Source organism: Papio anubis, chromosome 16, assembly GCF_008728515.1.
Source record: "Papio anubis isolate 15944 chromosome 16, Panubis1.0, whole genome shotgun sequence".
NCBI lineage: Eukaryota > Metazoa > Chordata > Mammalia > Primates > Cercopithecidae > Papio > Papio anubis.
The window spans coordinates 75,406,353-75,432,939 of record NC_044991.1 but is presented as its reverse complement, the minus strand read 5'-3'; the positions used below and the strand labels follow the sequence as shown (position 1 = coordinate 75,432,939).

General features: G+C 50.9%; 1 long non-coding RNA gene across 1 annotated transcript; it reads left to right on the top strand.

Annotated features, from left to right (window-relative positions):
- The first annotated feature begins 16,170 nt into the window (after window positions 1-16,170).
- LOC103887967 lies at window positions 16,171-25,195 on the top strand. Its single transcript, XR_002515096.2, has 4 exons — window positions 16,171-16,306; window positions 20,513-20,636; window positions 22,026-22,104; window positions 25,137-25,195. It is a non-coding gene; the product is annotated as an uncharacterized LOC103887967 (long non-coding RNA).
- The last annotated feature ends 1,392 nt before the right edge of the window (window positions 25,196-26,587 follow it).

Genomic DNA, 26,587 nt, shown 5'->3' with positions numbered 1-26,587 from the left:
GGGGTCAGGCCATGGAGGACCTTGCAGACCATGGGGAAGACCTTGGCTTTTATTCTGCGTGAGAGGGTGGGTCCCTAGAGGACTCTGAGTGATGGAATCTGATGAGCTGATGTGGGCTGAAAGGCCCACTCTGGCTCTGAATGGAGAACACGGGGTGGTGGCCGAGGGTGAAGCTGGGAGACCAGTTAGGAGACTACAATAGTCCCGGCAAGAGATGGCAATGGTTAGACACAGCCTGAAGTCAAGACCCTGCGTTTACTGACCCCAGCTTCATTCTTCTCACTTTCCCACCCTTCCTGTCTCTATTTCCCAAAGAGTTCCTGAAATCACATGATCTAGTTATTCACCTATAACTAAACCACACACACACACACACACACACACACACACACACCCACACCCACACACCCAGGACATCATCTCCTTCATTATCCACCCCAAGCGGTGCTCCTGTTCTTCTCAGGAGAAGGGATGCAGGCATTCGGTCAGATGCAGTGTGCATCTGCTCCGTGCTGATGGATGTAGTCCCTTGCACGGGAGTCTCTGGACTGGAAAACTAAGCTTTACCTTTGAATCTTCACAGTATTAGACACTGTCTAAGTCCCAGGAAACACTATTTGTTCTGAACTTTGGACTATGGAATCAGTTAAGCATTTCCCTGGTGTGTTATATGTCACATCAATAGCACATGGTATGCCAGAGTGCGTTATCTATTTCACTGTTTAATCTTTAAAGTTTTAAAGAAACACCATATATAATGAATGCATGAAATCTACAGTTTCACAGACAATATTGTTTGGTTTGAGGCTAAAATTTTAAAAGTGATCCATTTAAAAATAATATTAGTTAAATAATTGTACAGGTGGTGCACTGAGATAACCCAAAACCATGTGTGTGCATGGAAGGTGCCTGGGTGCATGGAAGTGCTGAGTTTCTGGCAGGCAGTGGGGGGCGGTTTGGGCATGGAAATTTAAGTTCATTGGGGTGTTCCCCCACTCTCAGCCCATCCCCCAGCCCATCAGAGTCACTGAGAGAGGTGTTAGGGTGACCTCATCCTTGGCCCAGCTAGGTGGGAAGGTTTTGGTCATGGAAAGAAATTGTGTCTGTTTTTTTCCACTTGTCCCCAGGCTAATGTTGGAGAAAACAAGTTTTGGTTGGCTGGCCCGGCTGCATTTGAAGTATTAAAAAACAGCTTCTTTTGCCTTTTGCAGTGACATCTTCCAGGTTCTTACCTCCCATCAGAGCTCTCTGTCTACATTAGGGCTGGGGCTGTGGGAGGAGATGAGATCATATATTTTTTGTGTTAAAGATGTTGATGTATAAAGCTTGGTAGTCGCAGCGTTTTTAATAAATCAGGTTAATGTTCCAGGGGGAGGCTTACCACTTGCTATTTATGCACAAATGCCTCTATCACTTAAGAAGCTTGTTAAAATGGTAGTTTAAGAGCAGATTAACAAAGCGCTTCACAGCTGGTGTGTTTGGGCAGGGTGAGCACACCTAACAAGGACACACACACAGAGGGGAGCCGACGGCAAGAACACCCAACAGCTAATTGCCTCCAAAATTAGTAGGATGGAAAAGCAAACGCTTTAAGACCCTGGTTCTGAGCAGATTGAAAATAAGAAACAGTGCTGCAGGCTGTTTGCTTTTTGCCAATGCGGCATTCGGGGCTGCTGACTGCAGGTGAATTATTCACCAGGTGGCGGCTCCCCCTGCATTTCTGAAGGAAGGTCTGACAGGTTGAGTGGAAAGCCAGCATTCGTCCTTTTTACTTCTGAGACCATTTTTGAAGAAGGAGTGAGGCCGGGTTCTCATTTCCTCTCCTTTGTCTTTCTTCCTCATTGTAAACCATGGCCTTGCTATGTCCCGGATTCACGCCTGCAACAAGTACTTCTGAGCATTCACCGTAGGCTGGTATCTTAGTCCGCCTGTGCTGCTAGGACAGCATACCACAGACTGCGTAATTTATGAACAATAGAAATTATTTCTCACAGCTCTGGAGGCTGAGAAGTCCAAGGTCAAGGCACTGGCAGCACTGGTGTCTGCTCAAGGCATCTCTCGCTTCCAAGATGGTGTCTTGTTGCCGTCTGGTTGGCTCAGAGGATAGGAACACTGTGTCCTCAATGAAAGACACGAGAATGCCCCCATCAACCATGAGCCCTTTTATAAGGGCACTTATCCCATTCATGAGGAGGGAGCCTTCATGACTTAATCACCTCCCAAAAGCCACACTGCTTATACTGCTGCACTGGGGACTAAGTCTCAATGTGAATTTTGGAGGGAACACCACCGTTCAAAGCATAGCACCTGGGCAAGATGGTGAGACCCTGTCTCTACAAAGCATTTAAAAACTAGTCAGATGTGGTGGCTCACACCTGTAGTCCAAGCTACTTGGGAGGCTGAGTGGGGAGGATTACTTGAGCTCTAGAGGAGGATTACTTGAGCTCTAGAGGTTGAGGTTGCAGTGAGCCATGATTGCACTACTGCACTCCAGCCTGGGTGACAGATTGAGATCCTGTCTCAAAAAAAGCAGCTAGACACAGCTCTAGGTATTGGGGAGATCATGGATGAACAAATCGAGGCACTTTTTTCTTTTAGGTTTTGAGGCAAGGCCTCACTCTGTTGCCCAGCTTACAACAAGCTCTTGGTTCAAGCGATCCTCCCACCTCAACCTCCCAAGTGGCTGAGACGACAGGCACATGCTACCATGCGTAGGTAATCTTTTAACAAGATTTTTGTAGAGATAAGACCTTACTGTGTTGCCCAGGCTGGTCTTGATTTCCTGGCATCAAGCAATCCTCCCACCTCAGCCCCGAAAGTTTTGGGACTACAGGCATGAGCCACCATGTCCAGCCGAGGTTCATTTTTATATATGACTCTTAGTATGCAGTTATGAAAAGGAATGCACTATTGACATACAATTGTATGGATTAATTTTAAAACAGTATGCTGGGCAAAAGAAGCTAGACACAATAGTGCATGCTATAGATTCTTTTGATACGACATCTAGAACTAGCAATGTTAACTTATGGTAAAGGCAATCAGAAAACAGGCAGTTGCTGGGGACTGGCTTGTGGGGTTGACAAGATGGTATGCAAGGGAGGTTTTGAAATGAGGGCAATGTCCTATATTGTGATAAGAGTTTGCATGATAGAGGTTTGTGCATTTGTCAAAACAGATCTAAATGCACTTTCAAAAGCTGTACATTTCACCATCTCTAGATTACAAGTCAAGTAAAGCTTTTCTTAGGCAAATAAAGAAAATCATCCAGTTCTGAGGTCCTTTGGGTAAAATGGTATATTCGTCTCAGGTCATAAGTGTGAGCAGTGGCAATAAACAACTGCATTTTTTGAGAGTTGGAGACTTGGAGGCCTGGAGAGGGAAGAACCTTGTTAACAGTAGGGGGACAGCACCCTTGACCTGAGCTTCCCAAGGACAGAGCTATGACTGGCTTGTCTCTGTCCCCCAGGGTGCCTTCCTGTCCTCAGGGTGCCTTGCCTGGCCTATGTAAATGTTGTTAAGTGGATGGATGGGACCTGGAGGGACTCAAGGGTAGCTTAAGCGAATTCACAGGAGACCTGAGGGCCAGCTTTAGGCAGTGGAAGGATTTCCCTGCAGTTAGAGGCGTGAATGCCAAGGTTCTTCACTCAGAGTCTGCCATTCTGCTCACAACAACCATTACAGTCTGCTCAATCATGAAAATGAGAGATATCATTATAGAGGGTACACAGGTGCAGACATTAGCCTGTGCTACTTACACACAAGACAAGAGAGTTCATGCAAAGTACATAGCAAGGGACTGGCCCCTAGGAGGCCCTCAATCAATAACCACCAAGTTCTTGGCTATGGAAATGGAATTTGGGATTTGATACAGTTTTGTTCTGTGTCCTACCCAAATCTCATGTCAATTTGTAAATCCCAGTGTTGGAGGAGAGGCCTGGTGGGAGGTGATTGAATAATGGGGGTGATTTCTAATGGTTTAGCACCACCCCCCTAGTGTTGAGTGGTGATAGAGTTCTCATGAGATCTGGTTGCTTGAAAGCATGTAGCACTTCCCTCTCCCATCTCTCTCTTTTGAGGAGGAAGGGGGCACGTACAGCCATGCAGGACATGCCCCCTTCCTCCTCATCTCCGACTATGACTGTAAGTTTCCTGAGGCCTCCCATCCATGCTTCATGTGCAGCCTATGGAAATGTGAGTTGATTAAACCTCTTTTCTTTAAAAATTATCCAGTTTCAGGTATCTCTTTATAGCAGTATAAGAATGGACTAATACAGGATTCAAACCCAGTTCTGACCCCAAAGCCCACGTGCTCAACTACCACTGACCCCCACTGACCCCTGAATGTTTATTCAGAGGTTGCTTCTCACCTGGCACCAATCACTCCCCAATGCCTAGAACTTTCCAGAAGATGCAGGAGAGAGGATGCAGCAGCCGGGACTACCTGGCAAACTCTAGCAAGCAGTAACTGGTTCTGGTGTCCAGGGACACCATTAACTGACTCACTGGGATCCAGCAAAGCTTCTCTTTCAACAGAAGCCTTTGATCATCCAGTAAGAGCAGTCTCAGTCTTGGGAGCTCCAAGCCCATATCTGATCAAAACCACCCCCAACCCCCTCTCCCTCTCCCAGTTAAAGAGAGGGGGTGGATTTCTAATTTGAACATCAGCCTGTGCCCTAGGACTTGGCTTTCTTCCTTTGTGACTTACCTTGTCTGGACTACACCCTCCAAGCCCCAAATATACTTTACACATGATAAAAACACAAACAGGAGGCTAACATCTTTTCAGATAATCATAAGTGATACAATGAAATGTGTATCTGGCTGACGGGGACAGAAAGGAAGTGGCAGGAGGTGGTTTAACTTAGAGTAAATGCTCAGGGAAGGCTTCTCTGAGGAGACGACATTTGAGAAGAGACCCGTATGAATTGAGGGTGTTACTGATAGTGTGTATTACTCTGTTCTCTCGTGGCTAATAAAGACATACCTGAGACTGGGTCATTTATAAAGGAAAGAGGTTTAATGGACTCACAGTTCCACATGGCGGGGAGGCTCCACAATCACTGCAGAAGGCAAAAGAGGAGCAAAGTCACATCTTACATAGCGGCAGGCAAGAAAGCATGTACAGGGGAACTCCCCTTTGTAAAACCATCAGATCTCGTTAGACTTATTCACCATCATAAGAACAGCACGGGAAAGACCCACCCCCATGATTCAGTTACCTCCTGCCAAGTCCCTCCCACGACACATGGGAATTATGGGAGCCACAATTCAAGATGAGATTTGGGTGGGGACATAACCAAACCATATCACAGTGGTAGTTGGGAGAAGACTGCTCCAGGCGGGGGCAAGAGTCAAAGTCCGTTTCCTGGATTGAGCTTGGTGTGTTTGAAAATGAGAAAGGGGCCATGTGGCCAGACTGAGCTTGGGAGGGCTGGATCCTGCAGGACCTTGTAGACCAGGGTGAGGACCCTGAACTTGACTTTGAAGTCCATGAGGTGTCATTAAAGAGCTTTTAGTGAGGAGGTGACATAGGCTGATGTTCAAATTAGAAATCCGCCCCCTCTTTTTAACTGGGAGAGGGAGGGGTGGATGGGGGTGGTTTTGACCAGATGTGGGCACGGAGCTCCCAATAGCAGCTACAGTTAGCTCTCTTAACTGAGCCCCGCTGTGGGAGAGGCATTCTTCCAAGTCACCATCAGAAATTACATCGTTTGATCCTCAATCAACCCCCTGAAGCAGGTCCTATTATTATCTTCATTTTACATAAGAGAGAACGGAGTAATTTGCCCAAGGTCTCTTAGTGAGTAAGTGTCACTGGGAAGATTAACCAAGATCACCCTGCTGTCTTCTCCAAGGAACCACAGCCAGCTGACATCCAAGTACTGAGTAATTCAACATGCAGGACCTTGGCGTGACTTTCCCTGTAATTCAACATGCAGGACCTTGGCGTGACTTTCCCTGTAATTCAACATGCAGGACCCTGGCGTGACTCTCCCTGTAATTTAACATGCAGGACCCTGGCGTGACTCTCCCTGTAATTCAACATGCAGGACCCTGGCGTGACTTTCCCTGTAATTCAACATGCAGGACCCTGGGGTGGCTGTCCCAGTCTCAAATGCTACAAAAGAGTTGCTTAGCAACTTACTTGCTCTCCGGGAATCATGGGGGCAGAAGGCAGTGCAAAGTCATTGGTGGCCCCAGTCATCACATGATCAAGATCTGACCAATGAGGGCATCCTCTTCCCTTGACTACAGTGATTGGCTCAGGGTTGCACAAGGCACCCGAGTTGGTGCAGATGGAGTCAGCCCCAGGACATTGGCATGAGTGTTGGGAAAGGTGTCCTCCTTCTGCTTGGGTGACTGCGATGGGAGTCCTTCCCTGCCACCTCCAGGAAAACATCAGGTTGGAGCGAAGCTCACAGAGAGGCAAGGCGAGCTCAGAGTTGGAGAGGGAGAGTCCTGCCAAAACTCTCAGAGTACCCGAATGGAGTGGAGCTTTATGTGAGTTCTCTTTTTCTGTTAAGCCATTTCGGTGAGTTTTCTGTCATTTCTACCCAAGTGTCATGGCAGGAGGTGCTCTTACCTGGGGTGGATTCCCAAGCAGGCTCCCCGAGTGATGCCACTCTCCCCTTCCAAGCTGCAGGCTTGCTTCACTCTCACAGAACCAGCGGATCTAGGGAAAGGGTGCCTCTCTTTCCCCCTCGTTCCAGTGGAGGCACCCAACATGTTTGCAATGGACCAATCTGGGCACATGCCTGTGTCTGAACAGTCAGCATGCCTGGAGGTGGCCAGGCCTGGACACCTATCAACCCCAGGTGTGTGTGGTCAGCCCTACAGAAGCACATGGGGAGAGTGTTAGCCAAGAAGACTTGGCTATGGGGAAGCAAGAGGTGACCTGGGAGGTGCAGCCCACGGGCATCCTGGGAGAGCCCTGGAAGCAGAGGACCTCCTAAAGGAAGACCTGGGGAGGGTGCAAGGGAGGGCAGGACTTGGTAGATGAGGCAAGAAGTGAGCCCTTCCTCTCTAAGTGCCAGTGGCCACTCCCAAAGTCCTGTTCCTCTTTGATCCCCCATAATGGGGAGAAAGGCCTCTCCACCTACCTGGGAAGAGGTAAGATGAACCCCAGGAAGAGCCCTGTTGTGGGAAATGGGAGGCCTGGCCTCTTGTCCCCAGCCATGAACTGCTTTGGATGCATCATCACTCTACCTCTCTGTACCTGAGTTCTCTCATCTGCAAAATGGGAGCAGTCAGCCCCTCTCTGGACCTCGGCCACCCCTTCTATACAATGAGAGGGCAGAATCTGGCTATTCCCTAATGTCTTTGGGACATCCATACCAGCCTGGCAGGGGGACCATTCTGAAATCCACATCAGAATTCTGAGTGAGTGGAAGCCTCAGGAAGTCTCTCGCCTCCATGTTGGAAAAAAGTAATTAGCTGTGCAAACAGCCTGATGATGGGGCTGTGTTTGGGTGTCTGCCACCCCGAGCAGGAAGGGAGATTCTCAGCTGGAAACTGCTAATGTGATGACATGGTGGTTTATTAGCGTATCTCACTAACAAGCTGTGCAGTTTGCAGACACACAGTGGAAGAGTAAAGATGAGAAGGAGGTGGGCCAGGGGAGGGAAGCATTGTCGCTCAGCTCTAGGGAAGCTTCAGTAACGAGTGAGGGTTATACAGTAAGCCTCTCCTCTCCTACCCCACTGTGGCCTGGGACACAGGGAGTTTGGGAGGTGCTGGTGCTCGCCTGCCTCCCTAGAAGGCCAGGCATTCTCTCTCTGTTTCTCCAGAATTAAGCCTCCAACTGGGGAGATTTATGGGCACAGCAAACAGCATGTCCCCAACTAAGCCCCAGTATTCCCCACTCTGAACCTGCTCCCCTGCAAGCATCTCCATCTGAGTTGATGGCAAGAGTCCAAGGTGTTGGACAAAAAGGGTCTTAACCAAGACTCTAAAGATAAGTTGAGAGCTAAGATGGTGCTAAGTGGAAAACATTATCTACAATATCTGATTAAAACAATCTGGCAAAGCAGACACTCAGAGAACCAGAACAAGATGGGTGGGGAGGCTTGAAGTCCAGTGTGGGGGAGGGGCTGGTGATACGTTAGGCTCTGTGTCCCCACCCAAATCTCACATGTCTTGGGAGGGGACCAGTGGGAGGTCATTGAATCATGGAGATGGGTCTTTTCCATGCTGTTCTAGTGACAGTGAATACGTCTCACGAGATCTGATGGTTTTATAAAGGCGAGTTCCCCTGCACAAGCCCTCTTGCCTGCTGCCATGTAAGACATGACTTTGCTCCTCATTCACCTTCCGCCACGATTGTGAGGCCTCCCCAGTCATGTGGAACTGTGAGTCCGTTAAACCTCTTTCCTTTATAAATTACCCAGTCTCAGGTGTGTCTTTATTAGCAGTGTGAGAACCGATACAGCTGGGCATCTGAGACACGGTGGCTTGGGGATGGGGAGCATCACTCTAGACCAGGCAGCCCCTTTTCCAGAGAGGTCTGGGAAGAAGAGACCTGAGCTGGCCTTGGGGTGCAGAAGCGGTGGCCACTGGTGGACACAGAGCTGCTCACTGCAAATCGTGTCACTTGATTTGTCTTCCTGAGGAGACTACAACCTTGTACAGGTAACAGATCATAGTAGACACTGTGGTGTCCCTGTGGGTCCATCAGGTCAGGGATGAAGATTTAAGCTGCTCGAAGGACTGGTCCCCATCCCCAAGACAACATTCCCTGCTTCTCTACAAAACTGAGGGTGAAGAGTGCAAATTCAGGTTCCCCCTGGAAGTCTTACGTGCCACCAACATGGCTGGGCTGGAGGCCCCTGCAGGAGGCCACACTGTGAGCTTTTCCTGTGTTTTTCTTCCTGTCTCTCCCAGGATATTATGTTGAAGTCATTTCTCACCTCCTGCATTTCCACTTCTCCCTCAGTGGGTTGCGAGCCTCTTCACTTCCATTCTCCTGTCTGCAAAATAGGTTGAAGTCTGACAAGCAGGCTGGGAAAAGCATCGTGGTGTCTCAGGATGGGCCCCCTATTCCCAGTGCTCCAGAAGAAGTCAATGTTACTATTCTGGGGCAGTCATATCCTGATCATTAATTTATGATAATGTTAGAAACAACAACAATTATAATAATGACTAGTTTTTATGGAGTCTTTCTTACTACTCTAGCAGGAATAATCAATTTATTATGTCATTAAACTTCCGAATAGCTATTTGAGGCAGATTCTATTTACTAGCACTTTTTATCTTAAAAATGAAGTAACAGACATAGAGAAGTGGAATAACTCCCCACGTCCTCCAGTTAGAGACTAATCCAGGAGTCTGTCTTCTACACTGACCGCTTCTGCAGCAGGCTGTGCTTCCACTGATGTGTCCTCAGTGCCAGGTGGGTGTGGCCCATGGCTAGACTTGAAGGATACAGCCACGGTCCCTGACCTCAGGGAGGCCACAGTTTTTAACATCCAGGCTTTAACACTCCACAGACCACTCGATTAGCACATACCGCCCTTCCTGAGATGATCCGTTGACATACTCGTCTCCCTGGACCGGGCACTCCTCAAGGGAGATGACCCTGTTTCATCACCCCTGTATAGCCCACTGCCTGGCAGGAATATTAGTGTTTCATCTTTCCTGGGATTTTATTCTGGAGTTACTGATTTGTTGTGCTTGGTTCTGTTTGATTGTTCCAAAATCAGGACCATGTCGATTTGCTTACAGTGGCTTGGAAATCTGTTAAGACCAGTGGTCCTGCCCCTAGTTGATTCCATGTTGGTTTTTTTTGGCTGTTCCTTTTTTTTTGAGATGGAGTTTCTGCTCTTGTTGCCCATGCTGGAGTGCAGTGGTGCCATCTTGCCTCACTGTGACCTCTGCCTCCTGGGTTCAAGCGATTCTCCCGCCTCAGCCTCCCGAGTAGCTGGGATTACAGGCGCATGCCACCATGCCCCACTAATTTTTGTATTTTTAGTAGAAATGGGTTTCGACATGTTAGCCAAGCTGGTCTTGAACTCCTGACCTCAGGTGATCTGCCCACTTCCGCCTCCCAAAATGCTGGGATTACAGGCGTAAGCCACTGTGCCCGGCCTACTTGGCTGTTCTTAAACATGTGCTCGTGCATAAGAATTTGAAGATAATTTTAAACTGGAGTCGGTCTGTGTAAATTTAAACCCTGCCTCTACCTCTCACAACGTGGGCCCGTGGGCCAGTCACTCACCCCCTTGTGCCTCAGTTTCCTCATCTGTAAGTGGTGGGTGGGAACAATGACAGGTGAATGGAACTTCAAAGAAGTTGAGTGAGGTCATGTGTGCTAAGGCAGTTACAACAATGCCCAGGGTGTGGCAATCACTCAATCAATGGTAGCTTTTATTTTATTTTATTTTATTTTATTTTATTTTATTTTATTTTTTGAGATGGAATCTCACTCTGTTGCCCAGGCTGGAGTGCAGTGGCACAGTTTCAGCTCACTGCAGCCTCCACCTCCAGGGTTCAAGCAATTCTCCTAACTCAGTCTCCCAAGTAGCTGGGACTACAGGCACATGCCACCATGCCAGGCTAATTTTTGTATTTTTAATAGAGACAGGGTTTCACCATGTTAGCCAGGCTGATCTGGAACTCCTGACCTCAAGTGATCCACCCACCTCAGCCTCCCAAAGTGCTGGGATTACAGAAATGAGCCACCGTGCCTGGCATCAATAAATGGTAGCTATTTAATTATCATTATTGTTGAAATTTTTGTGAAATAGGAAGTCTCCAGTCCTGTTTGCTCAAATTTCTTTGAAGCTGTTGAGTTCCATCCCTTGTGGCAATCTATTCTTGGGGTGAGAAGGTGGTTAAGGAGGAGGTAGAGGCAGGAAACAGGGCTGGTGACTGTAGACCCTTGCTCTTCCTTGTGCGGTTGGCCATGAGGAGTTGACCCAGACAGTGAACAGTGAAGGAGAATTAATTCTCTTTCCCCGAGAGCCTGGCATCAGGCAGGCCTTGGTGAATATCTGGTTGGTGGCATTTCACCAGCCTTGGAGATTGTGCAGGTCTGGAAAAGTAAATGCCACAGGGAATGGTACGCAACAGGAAAATAAAGCATGTCAACATTAGAAGCCTCATTCAATCCCTGTGCACACACTGTGGTCGGTCATACAATATCTGTACCCCACTCACATATAGACATGACAAACACAGCCCAGGACCCCACCAGCCTGTTATACCCTCCACACACATGCGTTTGCACACCAGTACACATATACTCTCAGCTAAAATATCTGAGCCCCCAGGGCCTGCCATTGACCCCAGCACCGCCACCTTCCTGCCCTGGGGAAGCCCTGCTCAGGGGTAGTTTGGTCTCATTCCAGCTCTCGGACCTGGATTTGAGGCTGACTGCTGCTCTCACTCCTGGCCCTACAGGTGTGGTGATGTCCCCAGAATAATGCCCAGACCTAGGGATGGCCCTGGCTTCTCACCCCACCACCCACACTGCCTCAACCACCTATCTCTTGCCGATGTCCAGCCAGCCTGCAGGGACAGGGAAGGCCCCGCCATGCTTTCTCTAAATGGAAGGTAGTGCAGCTGGGTTTGAGTCCTGGGTGTGTGAGTGAGAGCCTCTCGAAGCCTCAGTTTCCTCCCTGCATTATGGGGGCATTGATGGGACGGCACCACCTCCCAATCACTCCAATCAACCTGTTAAGTTTCACTTGACACCTGCTGGAGACCCAGCCCAGTGGCTGCCAGGTGGGTTCTGGGCACTGGCTCCTGTCCTGGGCACTTGCTCCATGGGTGGCCATGGACAAGGGGGTGCCCCTTCCTGGGCCTCAGTCTCCCCATCTTTACAACTTGAGACCCGATCAGGTAAGGGCCCTTCCAGCACAAATGTTCCATGAGTCTCTGAGTCCACAAAGAGCATCCAAGAAAGATCCACAGGGTGATGGTGTTGGGACTGCGTCCTTCACGAGCTCAGCCAGGAGTAGCCACCTCCCTCTGCCTGGGGCTCCTGGTAAGGCCCAGATCTGAAAGACACCGTGATTGGGCCAAGAGGGAGGGGATGAAGGAGTTGGCCGTGCTGAGAAGAGGAGGGTTGTGTGTGTGAGTGGGAACATATACGTATGGGCACTGATCTGTGGGTGGGTGGGTGGAGATGCTGATGCACAAATACTATGCGCAGGCACAGCACACTCTTTGGGGCCTAACCTGTTTGTACACATGAATGTACATCTCCATGTGTGTGGTACCTGGGCCAGGTATCCATGCAGGTGCATACATATGGGTGCACACGTGTGCATGTATGGGAGCATGTGGACATGCACTGGGGCTGTGTCGTTGCGGCTCACATTTATTTCATGCCTGTTGCTTGCCAGCCATTCTTCTAAGCAGTTTCCATGCATTAACTCGTGCAAGCCCCATGACGGCTTTATCTGAGATTGTTTCTTAGGTTTGAGGAAACTGGGGCTCACAAGGGTTACACCATGTGACCAAAATCACAGGTTCAGACATGCTGAGGCTGGGGGTTGGACCCAGGCTGTCTGGTCTCAGGATCAGTGATGTGACCCGTGTCTGTGGGATATGTGTAGACAGTGGGGCATTTGCATTCAACTGTTTCAGGGGGTGTGCACCTGTGTGCGAGATGGCGGGAAAGGCTCTGCGTGTGTGCATTCGTGGTGGAGTGTATGTGTGTGCAGGTACAGGCATGTGTTATAGACAGGCTTTGCACACACATGTGGGTTTGTGCTCACACGGGTGCATCTACCAGTGTCCCAGCGGCTGTGTGCTTGGGCATGCGTACAGGCACATTGGTGGGGGGACGTGTGAATTTGCATCCCAGCATGATAGAGGGGAACTTCGGGGCCCTGGCAGAGAACAGAGGGAAGCCGAGCCCTCCTGGCAGAGTCCCTCCCACTCTCGCTCACCTCCTTTTCCCCCAGTGCCACCCCCCATGCCACTGTAGTCCTCTCAGTCCTGTCGGGGAGGAGGAAAGAAGCCTGCTCTGTGAGTTGCATTTCACGCTACACGTTTGTGTTTTCCAAACCGGGGGATGGAGCACTAACGGGTGTCAGCCACCCTTGGAGAATGAGGGATGTGGAAAGAAGGGCCTCCTGGGCTGCTCCTTATTGCACAAATTGCTTTTGGGTGATACATATGAGGCTGGTCTCATTGAGACAAGGGGTATGGCCCTGAGAGAGGCCTCATCCATGACCCAGTGCCTCCCAGGAACTTCTCAGGTGTTACAGGTGGAAGATTGGAGATGCCCTGCCCTGGAGCTGGGCGTGAAGCCCTAGGCTAAAAGCTTTTCCTGGCCAGTTTGAGCTCCATGATCCTGGTGAGGTGCCTCTCACCTCTCAGACTCGGTTTCCTGCTCTGGGAGAAGGAGCCACAGCAGCATCTGTGATTTCTGTCTGGATGTGTCTGTCCTGCCCGCCTTTGACCTTCCCTTGTGGACTTGGTCACCTTCAGGCTGAGCCATGGTGTGGACCAGGTGGGGCTGACCCAGCACTGGGCTGGGGGGATGTGTGACCCCAGGGCGACCATGCAGAACGCTCCATCCTCCTGGACTCTGATTGGAAGTGGGAGGGACATTGTTTCCTGTGTCCACTGCGACAAATCACCACTAACGGTGCAGCGCACAACAAAGAAATTTACATCTCACAGCCCTAAGGTGGGAAACCTGAAGTCAGGGTGGCCACAGCTCCGTTTGGAGGCTCAGGAGGTAGGGTCTTCGCCCTACTTTGCCTCTATTCTTTGCCTTTTCCAGCTTCAGGTGGCTGTGAGCATTCCTTGGCTTGTGGCCTCATCGCTCCAGTCTCTGCCACCGTGGCCTCATTGCCTCCTCCTCTGTCTTCTCTTTCCTCTAATAAGGACCCGTGACAGTATTTAGGGTCCACTCGAAATAATCCAGAATCAATTCCTCATCTCAAGATCCTTAGGTTAGCTACATCTGCAAAGACCTCTTTTCCAAGTAAGTGGGCACCACAGGTTCCAAGTATTTGACGTGGACATCGTTCATGGGGGCCGTTCTGTGGCCTGTCACAGACATGTGACCACAATGAGCCAGTGGGAGCCTGCCCTGGGGCTTTTGCTGACTCTGGGAAAGAGATGTTCTCTGCGCCCCAGGGCTGCTGAGCTGGGGGATGGAAGTCGGGAGCTGCCTGCGATTGTCATGGTCCCCCACGGAGACTACCTGCTTGGAAGTGAAGACAACACAGAGGACAGCAGAGCCCAGAGATGGAGACGGACTACGTCCTGGCCAGATTGTTGGAGCCCTGGAACCAGCTGGGTCAGAAGCCCCAATACGCCTGACTTCATTACATGGGCTTAGAGGTTTTCTTGTTGCACTTAAGTCTGTTTGAATTGAGTTTTTGTAAGAATCCTAACAGAGCTCAGAGTTTTCCGTTGGGTCACCTAAAAGGTGGGAACAGGCAGATCCACAGATGAGAAGGCTGCTTTATGAAGGTTGTGTCCTCTGCATCTGGGGACCAGGGACTGCTAAGCATCTTGTCCAGGAGGAGCAGAGCTGTGCCCCTTCCCTGCCTCCAGGGTGGCTCTGGGATCAGGGTACCATGGGGAGCCTCTGCACCCAGCTCACAGCATCCTTCTCTTTCCATGGATCACACTGGTCCTGCCCAGTTGGCTGAGCTAGCCACAGTCAGGTGGCTCTAGACAAGGAACACGGAACTCCCTGATGACACCTGAGGGACATGAGGGAGGAGACAAGTATACAGGAAATGGTCACCTTTAAACAGACAGATTGCCTGCTTTTGATCAGTATCTAGTTAGTTCACCACTGGTAGGGGCCATTTGCTACCGTTGCCTACCCAGGATACAAACGCTTTATGGTCTGCTTCCTGATTAAATCCAGGATCTAACCGCTTCCCATTACCATTGCCACCACCCAAGTCCAGAGCCACGTCTCCTGTTTCCTAGACAGTTGCAGTCCCCTCCTCACTGACCTCCTGCTTCCACCCTCCCCATGACAAACTAATCTCATACAGCAATCTGAGCAATTCGATCAGAACCCAGATCACGTCTCTTTTCTGCTCAGAACCCCCAGGGGCTTTTCATGACAGATAAAGCAGAAGTCAAATTCCTTCTAACAGCCCACAAGGGCCTGCAAGATCTGCCCCGTCACACTGGCTTAGGCCAACTCATGCTTGGCCCCAGGACCTTTGCACCTGCTTTTCTTATTCTGGGATTTCTATTTTCTGAAACATCCACAGGACTTATCTCTTTCAATTTTTCTCAAATGTCACCTCATCTGTGAGGTCTCCCAGGCCACCCCATCTGACACTGCATGCCCTGTCCTCCTGTCCTGCTTTAATTTTCTCCAGGGCACTGCCGTCGTGAATATTATCTAACTAATAAGTTCATTGATTATTTTTGTCTATACCCTGCTGTGTTTTGAACATCCCTGTCAAAACTCATGTTGAAATTTAATTGCCAGCTGGGTGCGGTGGCTCATGCCTGTGATTCCAGCCCTTTGGGAGGCGAAGGTGGGAGGAGCTCCAGGTGGGAGCCCAGGAGTTCCAGACCCACCTGGGCAATATAGTGAGACCCTGTCTCTTTAAAAAAAGTTAAAAAGCCGCACATGGTGGCATACACCTGTGGGTCCCTGATACTTGGGACCCTGAGGTGGGAGGATTACTTGAGCCTAGGAGGTCAAAGTTGCAGTGAGTAGAGATTGTGCCACTGCACTCCAGCCTGGGCAACAGAGTGAGACCTTGTCTCAAAACAAACAAACAAACAAAAAAGAAATTTAATTGCTATTCTGATGGTATTAAGACCTTTAAGAAGTGACTAGGTCATGAGGGATCGCCCTCACTAGTGGAGTGATGTTGATATCACAGAAGGGCTTAGTTATTGCCAGAGTCCAGCCCCTTTTTCTCTCTGTCTCATGCGTGTGCTTCCTCACCGTATCTTGCCTTCCACCATGTCATGATGCAGCAAGAAGGCCCTCACCAGAGGCAGCCCCTCAGTCTTGGACTTCCCAGCCTCCAGAGCGGTGATCTGTGAGCCAAATACATTTCTTTTCCTTTTTCTTATTTTCTTCTTGAGACAGGGTCTTGCTCTGTTGCCGAGGCTGGAGTGCAGTGGCATGATCTCAGCTCACTGCAGCCTCAGCCTCCCAGGCTCAGGCAATCCTCTGATCCCAGCCTTCCGAGTAGCTCGGACTAAAGGCACATGCCATCACACCGAGCGTTTTGTTTGTTTGTTTGTTTATTTGTTTTTTGTAGATAAAGGGTTTTTCTATGTTGCCCAGGTTGGTCTCGAACTTCTGAACTCAAGTGATCACCTGCGTCAGCTCCACAACGTTCTGGAACTACAGGTATGAGCCACTGTGCCTGGCCTCTTTTCCGTTAAATCACCCAATCTGTGGCATTCTGTTACAGCAGCAGAAAACAGACCAAGACAATCCCCAAACGAGGCTCTAAGTTCTTTCTTCACTGCACATAGTGAGCATTTTCTAAACAGGCAATGAATGAATGAGCTCTGCCTCCTGGGCACAGCACCTTGATTGTCCTTTGGCAAACCTCCATCCTCCACTCTTGGTTCATGTGCTGTGGGTGGGCGGACCCCACACCCAGCTCCATGCAAGGCACAAGATCCAGGCCTGTGAACTAGCATATTCAGAACCACCGGGTACAGCCTTGTGTCCTGGCACAGGCTGCGTCTCCTGAAAGGAAGAGGCATCTCTCTCTTACTCATCCCGAGTCACCTGGAGGAGTGGCCCTGGCTGTGAGCAAATCCTGTCACCTTGACCCCAGTGTTTGGATCAGGGATGAACTCATGGCCAGTTATGTCCAATCAGGTAAATCCTGTGACGTCCTCAGGGGCCACCAGGAAGAGAAGGTCTTTCCTCTGGGGCTGCTGTGCTTGCTTGTGGAATCTCTCCACAAGCAAAGGAAGAGGAGAGAGCAGTCCTGGGGGGCTGGGAGAAAGTGACTGGGTCCCTAGATCAAGCTCTACCTGACACTGGACTCACTCTCAAAACTTTTCAGTTCTTTGAGCCCATCCATTCCTTTGTTTGTTTGTTTGTTTTTGTTTTTGAGATGAAGTCTTACTCTGTAACCCAGGCTGGAGTGCAATGGCATGATCTTGGCTCACTGCAGCCCCCACTCGCTGGGTTCCAGTGATTCTCCTGCCTCGGCCTCCCAAGTAGCTGGGATTACAGCTGTGCACCACCATTCCCAGCTAACTTTTGTATTTTTAGTAGAGACAGGGTTTTGCCACATTGGCCAAGCTGGTCTTGAATTCTTGACCTCAAGAGATCCACCCGCCTTGGCCTCCCAAAGCCATCTCTTTACCTTTTGCTTAAGTCTGTTGGGGTAGGATATCCTGGCCTTGCAACTTTAGGACCCCATCTGACCCAGGGTTCAGGAAATGCTATCCCACAGGACAGCCAGGAGCACTGGATGAATCCTGCTTTTGAAATGTGCATTACTCTGTTTAAACACTTGAGGCCCATGAAGGGCTGCTGGGGGTGCTGTGGGCTCTGACATCACCTCCTTCCTTCGCCCAGGGCCGCTCCCTACAGGATTCTGTTTCCCGCCTCGGCGCAGCCTCTGCCTCCTCCTCGAAGGGGGTTTCAGCACCCACAGCTCCTTCCCTCTCACTTGAGTGATTTTCTCCTTTCCCATTTTTCATCTTGAAAAATGGCAAATTGAAGCACTTAATTTTCCTCCTCCAACCCAATTAATGTGGACATGCTCAGTGCTGATGGGCGTGCTTGTGAAAGGAAAGTCATTTATATCAATTAGCAGAATAAACATGAGCTTTACGGCCCTGTGCAAACTCCAGGTAGAAGCTTCCTCAGAGGAGAAGGGAGACCCCGCGGGAAGGTCCAGGGACAAATACCCTGTGGGACGCATTTGGGAAGTACGGGGTTTGGGGGCCATTAGGACTGTGTCGTGGTGGCGTTTTGGAGAGGGCACAGGTCCAGCCACCTCTCCTTCCTGCAAGGTCGCTCAGTCAGTGTGACCCAGCAACACGAGAATTACGGACATGGCCATACCTCACTGTCAGTAGGGGCTCTGTTCCTAAGCCTTAACGTAGAGTCCATCCAGCCAAGCAGGAATGCTGAGCCTATCTCCAAAGTGTGCCTGAGCTCCCCTTATGCCTCGCTGGGCTGAGCCTCTCATCCATCTTGGCCTCCTGGATAATCACAGCAGCTTCATCCCTTTACTCCGCTGTTCAATCAGGCTTCCACCCATCCATGCCCATCCCAGCAGTTGGAATGAGCATTTAAAAATATAAATCAAATCATGCGATCCTCCTGCTCCGAAATTCTCAATGGCTCCCTATTGCTCTTGGAAGAAAACCCAAGCTCCCTTTCATGGCTTCCAATATCTTGCATAACCTGGCCCCTGGCAGCCTCTCAGACTCTCCCCTGGCTCCCTCAACCACAGGGGCCTCCTTGCTGTTCCTCCAGCTCCCCTTGTTCACTCCTGCTCCGAGACCTAGGCCCTTGCTGTTTCCCACATCTTTTCCTCGTGGCTGTGTCTCATCCTTCATGTCTCAGCTCAAACAACACCCCTGCCCCCAACCCTGGTACCTGTCCTCAGATGCTGTTTATCTCTTTTATACCCTTTCAAACTTAAATATGTAACCAGCGCCCATGGTAGGCCAGCCCCAGCTCCGTGTGCTCGGCCTCCAGAGTGAGAAGGACACACAGTAGCCCCTGCCTTCCCAGCCCGGTCCTTGGAACTCTGCGGACAGATGAGATGCAGGAGACCTCCATTGCCTGAATGAACTTCCAGGTTCTGAGGACCCAGTTTATCCCAATGAGGGGCTTACAGAATGAGGTGTGTGTAAAGCATGCAGAGAAATGATGCTCACAGAAATTAGGTGAAACAGAGAGATGTGAGGCCTGAAGCCATTAGCAAATGCCATTAGCATTGGGTCCTTAGCAAGCCTGAGCCTTGTTGACACACCATGTCCATGAGTCTGTATTGGACAGAAGCAGACACTTGGCTGGGCACCAAGAACATGCTGAGGAAAGGTTTTTGCTGTTGGTGTTTGATTGTTTTTTTTGAGACGGAGTTTCACTCTTGTCACCCAGGCTAGAGTGCAATGGCGTGATCTCGGCTCACTGCAACCTCTGCCTCCTGGGTTCAAGCAATTTTCCTGCCTCAGCTTCCCAAGCAGCTGGGATTCAGGCATGTGCCACCACTCCCAGCTAATTTTTGTATTTTTAGTAGAGATGGGGTTTCACCGTGTTAGCCAGGCTGGTCTCGAACTCCTGACCTCCTGATCTGCCCACCTCAGCCTCTCGAAGTGCTGGGATTATAGGTGTGAGCCATCGCGCCTGGAAGGTGTTTGATTTCTGTTTTAACTGATATGAAGGGGATTCTAGGAAGGCAGAATACAGGGAGGACTGGAAAATAAAAATCCCTGCCCTCTTGAGTTGACAATGTATTTGAGGAAGAGACAGACAGCCATTGAGATACATAAGCAGATATCAGATGGTCACAAGTGCTAAGAGAAAAATAAAGTACAAAAAGTGGGGGCGAGGCTGCTGTTAGAAATGGGGTAGTCAGAATGGGCTTCACAGAGGAGGAAACACTTAAGCCAAGACCTGGGGGAGCTGACAGTGGGACGCCTGGGGAAGAACCTTCCAGGCAGAGGAAAGAACAAGGCCAGGACTGCACAGTGGGTGAGCCGGCATCTGGTGTGGCAGAAGAAGGACAAGGAGGCCACAGGGACTGAGCAGAGGGCGAGAGGGGGCGAGGGGAAGGAGCTGGGGTCGCAGAAAGTGGCGGGCAGATCTCACTGGGCCTCGGGGCCCTCTGTAAGGACTTTGGCTTTTGTTCTGAGTGAGCTGGAAGTCCTGGAGGGCTCTGAGCAGGGGAGGGCATGGTGGGCCTCAGGTCTTCAAGGCGTGCTCTGTTAGTAAGTGGAGAATGGCCTGGAGAAAGTGAAGGTGGAATCAGGCAGAGTGGTTTGGGGGCCGCCCCAGCAGGCCAGCCAGGCAAAATGCCATCTGCAGCGGCGAGAGGGGCAAAGGAGGGCCAGGTTTCTTGATCTGGATCCTAAATCATTCTTGGGAATGAGAAAGCAGGGGAGAGGGAGAGGTAGAGAGAGGTCTGGACTCTCCCTGGGTTTTGAAGAGTCATCATAGAATCCTGATGTGCGGGGACCTGACAGTGGTATATATTTGCTCATGTGGTCACTCCGGAGTTCATTCATTCATTCACTCATTCATCCATTCATTCATTCCAGACCTGTGAGAGGCTTTGAATTCAGGTGGACCTCGGTTCAATTCAGGCCTCCACCACTTCCTACTTGGGTGTCTCTGGGCAGTTACTTCAACCTCTCTGGGCCTCAGTCTTCATATCTGTAAAATAGCGCACATAACGGCACCTGCACCTGCAGTAGGGTTGCTGTGAAGTTCAATGTCAGTGCATGAGCAAACCAGCAATTCACTGGCGTTTGCTTGTCCTCCCTTCCTTCCTCCCTCCTCCCATCCTTTCCTACTGCCTCCTGTCTTTATCTCACCTGATCAGACTGTATTTCCTCTGTGTCTTTTCTCTAGTGTTTCATGCCCCCAGGCGTGGAATCTTGCTTGGCAAAGAGTGAGAGCTCAATGAATATGTACCGAATGGATGACCTCACTGGAGTCCTGAGCAGACGGAAAGCCCCACATCAGGAGGCGGGAGGTAAATTATAAACTTCCAAACATAGATCAAAGTGGAGCGGGGGTGCCACAGACGTGTCTGCAGGGAACCGGATCACACAGCAGAAAGCACCACATCCACAGAGCTCATACGAAATTCTGAGGCCCAGCAGATAAGCATTAATGAAATGTTTAGTGTCTTTTCCAGCTTGTGTGCAAGTTTTAAGTCAAATTTACGGCCCAGGGAGAGTTGTATTTTTAATCTGCTCTGTGTAACTTTGTAGTATATTGGAGCCTGTTGTGTAATCAATACGCACTTTAAAAAAAACGTGTCTAGGAGCATATTTTTACTATGTTAGCTGTTTATGACGATCTACCAAGGCACCCTTGCCTGGGAGTTTGGCAGAGCCTGGGGCTTTAGGGATGCTTTTGGGGGAAGGGGGTATTTGTGTAGCCGAGTGACGATGAAAGCTTCTGATTTAATGAGAAGTCACCCGGTCCTGTGTCCACTGTTCACGTGATTCACGTGTGATTTCACTGCAGCCCCAGATAACCCTTGAGGGAGGATCCTGTGCTGATTCCATTTTACAGATGAGGAAACTGGACAGCAGATGGGCTGACGTTCCTCCCAAGGTTGCACAGCTCTTAAGATCAAACTCACCCTTGACCCCAGCTGCATGCACATCGACAGCTCCAAAGCCCAGACTTTGTACCAGCTTTTGGCACAGTCACAATTGATAAATTATCCCCAAACAGGCTCCTAAGCTCTAGAAAGAGAAGCTAAGCCAGTGAGAATAAACCTTGTAATATTTGTTCTAGCACCTACATTAATTTTGTGTCATATTTGTGGTTCTAGAGAGTTATAGTGTTAATGTATACATGTATATTTTTATACAAGGGACCCTTGACACAATGTTTTATAAGACTTGGAGCATAATTTCGTTACTTTTAAATATTTACAGAGGTTGAAAGTTGTAACTTTCCTTTTATGGCGTAGTGTGGGATACTATGGTCCTGTCTGTAATGTGTTTAACACTCTGTCCTCAGCTAAGAAGACACCAAGGACAGTCTTTGGGGGATAAGCAGCTCTCTTGAGGCCCTGGGGAGGAGGGAGGAGCTCTGGCCAGAAATGAACCCCAGTGGGTGGGCGGGCAGAGCTGCCTCAAGAGCTGTGAGGAGACCCTTCCCTGTGACCCAGGACCTCAGAGGAAACTCCTGGGAAGAGGCAGGACTGGGCTGGGCCTGGAAGGGCAGGTAGGGCCTCAGGAAGGGGCAGCTGGGGGCGGGGCTTCCCCAGGGAAACCACATGACGTCATCCACTGGGGAGGTTGCCATCTGAATTGCGTTCCCTCTGAAGATGCTGTGGTCGATGTCCTCAAGCTCTAAGTCACTCAGGTCTCATGATGTTGTTTCCTCCACAAATCCTCCCCAGACACTCGGAGCAGAGAAACGAGGACAAAGCACAAATCCATAGAGGTCTGACGATGCTCATGCTGGGAGAGAGAGTCTAGGTAAATGACTTGTTCGAATTCACAGGTGTCTGTGGGGCAGTGAAGGGGGGCACTGGCTCTGTGGTGGGCACCATTTGAAGCTCCTCCCGGGGAGCTGTGTCGTGTCACTGGACACAAGAATCCCACCATCAGGAAAGGATCCTAGGGTGGGAGTGTTCATGCACACAGGTGCATGAGTGTGTACAGGTGGGACAGGGCTCCGAATGTATGTGTGTGTTAAATGCACACTGTGCATTCATTGATTATTTTATTTAGCCAGACACCACTGAACATTTACTACGCGGCTGGGATTGTGTTCGACCCTTGAGATTCAGTAGTTAAAACGGAAGATGAAAGGCAGTACTGTACACTAATCACCAAGAATGATCATTGTATGATGAGGTTTGTGTGATGAACATAAAATGTGCTGCTTTAGGGATCCATGGGGGAAGCAGGAGCACACACTGTAGATGGGAGGGGTGAGGAGGTGTCCCTGGAAAGGTGACACTGCAGGACACACATCAATCAAGACACCCCCGACGTCTGCCTCCAGCTCAGTCCCCTCCTCGAAGCTCTGGGTTCTGAGTGACAGCCACTAGCTTGACATCTCCATTGAGATTTATTCTGCCCCAGGTCCACATGGCCCAAGGGAAGCTCCTGTTTCTCTTACACCAGCTGCCCCTCCCTCCCCCAGGCTGCCTCACGCAGCCCGTGGCTGCACTGTGTACTGAATGCTGGAGGGGCGGGGTAAGGAGCAGTCCAGGCAGAGGGAGCAGCAGTGCAAAGGCCCTGGGGCAGGAAAGACCATCCTGTAGTGGAGGATAGAAAGGAGGACAGGGAGCAGCCAGCCCCAGGCGACCCTGAAAGGAAGGAGCCAGGTGAACCCCAACACCATCCTGCTGACCTCCCACTGGGACTCATCCAGCAGGGGACACATCCAGAGCCAGAAGCAAGGGAGCCTTGTGGTGTGGGCCACCCAGTCAGCCTGCAGGTCACAGAGCAGGGGGAGGTGGGGAGAGGACCCAGAGGACAAAGAGCAGTCATGTGGCACAGGCTGGGGCACTGGCACTCATTCTGAGTCAGGTGGGGAGCCATGGGGGATATCGGGCAGAGAGATAAGGCCCAACTTGCAGGTCTAAAGAGTCCTGTCATTGCCATGGGGAGAGTAAACTGCAGAGGCCCCGGGTGGAGGCATCTGCGGTGACCCAGGGAGAAGTGACGGGGGCTCTGCCTAAGTGTGGACAGGGCAGGTGTGCAGAGGCGGCCTGCCTTGGGTCAGAGTGGAAAAGCCACAGTGAGGGACTCCAGGTGGCTCTCAGGTCTGCCTTGAACAGCACAGCAGAGTGACGGCCCCATCCCTGGACAGAAGCAGCCTGAACGTCTGAGCAAATGGGGGGATCCAGGTCCCGCTGGACGGTGCGGGTGAGAGCTGGAACCAGACAAACAGCCTCTCTCGCCCTGGGCCACCTCCCGAAAAGTCCATCTTGGGCCTCAGAAGGACAGACAGTGAGAATGAGCCAGGTGCCCGAGGGGCCCCGTGCCAGGGCACTGCTGTCCTCACGTTTTCTTCCCATCCATTAGGAGGAAACGCGCTGGGGCCAGAGCCGGCTTCCCGCTGAGAAATCAATGGCTCATTAGAGTTCACCTTTGCCTCCCCTCTGCCCTCAGGCTGTTAAAACTGGCCAGGACAGAGCAAGACTCAGCCTACCCAGGAAGGACAGCAGGCTGGGCCCACTCCTCCTGCAAGGCCACCCCAGCCAGGGCAGCGGCTCTGTCCCCAAGACCCCCCGGCAGCCTTGCTGAGGGTCTGGCCCTGGCCCTGCAGAAAGGAGACCACATCAGCCTGGACTGGAGCAGGCACAGCTGTCCTGAGTCCCCAGTTCAAATCCCGTCTCCACCACTCATGGGACCTGTGACGCTGGGAGTCACTTCCCCTCCCTGGGGCGCAGCCTCCCCATCTGTAAAATGAGGCTTTACCATGAGAGCATCAGTGCTCCTCTTGCAACCAGAGGCTCCACTCCAGCTGGTTTGAGCAGAGAAAGGAATGGATTAAAGGGTCACCGGGGGCTCTGGAATCTCTGGGAGGACAAAGAGACAGATGTGGAGGCTACGCAGGCAGCAAGAAAGCATCTCTGGCAGGACTGATCCCTGCGGACCCAACACTGATATTGTGGCCACAGATACCGCAGCCTGCACCCTGACACCCACCCAGGGGTCACAGTGCAAACTCCTCCCCACTCTCAGTCCAGATGGTTCAAGCCCCTTCTCTGCACAGGGGTGTCATGTGACCTGGGTCTGGCCAGTGACATCCATAGACTCTGTCTGAGCCAATGAGTGTCACCCCAGGGCTGTGCCAGACTCACTGGGGGAGAGTCCAGTTTCTGCTCAGGGTGCTAAGTTGGAGGATGGAAGCCTGGCCGCTGGGGACCCACCTTGCCACTACCTGAAGGGCCAGTCTGAGAACTCCACCAACACAGAGGGAAGCAGGGCTGAGAGACGGAGAGGAGGTACCCTAGTGACACTGTAAGATCTCCTGGATGCAGCTGTGCCTGAAGCCACCTTGTGAATAGGGAACAGCAAACCAGGCATTGCTGTGTCTTTGTTCTTGGTTTTGTTCTAGTCCTTGATTTGGGTTCTTGCAACCAAAAGGCCAAGGAATGATTCAAGGAAACACCTGGCATGGCATAGGTCGGCGTTAATTCCAACACTCAGGGGCCTAGAGGTGAGCAGTGGAGGTGAGGAGAGGACTGGAGAGGAGAGAGAGATGAAAGGAGAGGAGAGAAACGAGAGCCCCATGCCCTTCCTTCTCACATCCTCGAGGTGCTGAGGTGCCACCATCTGTGATGTGAGGAGCTGGGACGGGGATCTGGGCACTGCAGGGAGGGCCCTCCATTCTCATCAGCTCCCCTCCCCTCCCCTCCCAGAGGTGAGCAGATGTCCTCCCAGGAGAGCCAGGGTCCTGATGTGGAGTGTGTCCAGGGGAGCTTATGGGAGGGCAGGGAGAGGACCCAGATGTCTGCCTCCAACTGTTGTCCTGTTCTCTGTGCCAACAGCCCACCCAGGGCAGCAGCCTTGCAGAATCTTCTTCCCACTCACACCTGGAGGAAACGCCTCATGGAGATATGGGCAGAGCCTGGTATTTGGCACCAAACACACCTGAGTGCGTGATACCCTCCGTCACTCACTGGCTGTGTGACCCCAGGCCGGTCACCTCACCCTCCCAGCCTCGGTTTCCTGGTCTGTAGAATGGGGGTAATGGTAATGCAGATCCCACAGAATTAAGGGAGTCAATCTGTATGAATGTGCCTGGTACACAGCAGGTGCTTGGAATGTGTGTCCTGTTCCTTCCCTCCTGTTAGGAGGTCAGGTGGGTGCAGGAATGACACCCGAGTCCTCATCACCCTTGGTCCATTAAATGAGGTGGCTCAGAGAGTGAAATGCAACTCCTGGCCTCTTCAGGACTCGGTAACTGTTCATTGTCATCATCATCATCATCATCATCACTATCGTCACCATTGTGATTGTTATGGTTGTGGAGACGCACGCCTGACATGCTGACTTGGGGAGGTCTGGGCGCTGAGCAGAAGCATGTTTACATGAGGTGCTCATAGCCTGTGATGGTCAGGGAGGGCCTCCTGGAAGAGGATAGACCTGAAGTGGCATCCGAAGTTCGTGGGGGCTTGGGTGAGGTAGGGAGTGCTGAGGAACAATAGCACTAACACACTTGCAGCTGCTGCTTATCGACGCATTCACTGTGGGCAGCTGGGGTCTGGGCACTTGAGGTGCCTGAGCTCATTCAACCCCCACAGCCCCAGGAAGTTGGTGCAATTTTGATCATCCAGGTTACTGACGAGGTAACCGAGTGACAGAGAGGTTAGTAACTTGCCCAAGGTCACTCAGAGATGAAATGGCCAAGTGGGAATTTGAGTCCAGGCAGCCACACTGCAGAGCCCACCCTCCTGACCCCACACTGTGTCGTCTCTATAACTTTATAAACAGTAACCATAATCCTAAGATTGTTTGACCTGTATTGCTCACCTACGTTCCAGGCACTTCACATTCACTAAATCCTTTGTCCTTGTAACAGCTCCGCAACGTTGGGAGAGAGTGGGGTGACCTGAGCCTCACTGTGGAGTCCCCAGTCTGGCAGGGACACAAACTCACAGGGGCGAGGCAGGGGGTGTGAGTGAGTGAAACAGGCCAGAAATGGGGACAGCAGGGAGGAGTGGGGACTGTGGCAAAATGGGGAGCACAGACCCCATGTGGAGGGGCAGCTGCAGCTCAGCTTCAGGGATCCCTACCGAGGGCAAATGTCACCCGTGTTCCCACGGCTTGTGATTACGCAAGAGAAATTGGAAATTCAGCTCTTTAAATGTAAAGTCTCCTTATTTAAAAATTTTGACTACAGATTCCACTTTTCAGTACACTTGGGGGCCACTTCTGTGAATGAAATAAAACACATACGGGAGTGGTTCCGCCCATGCCAGCACTCATGACCTCTGAA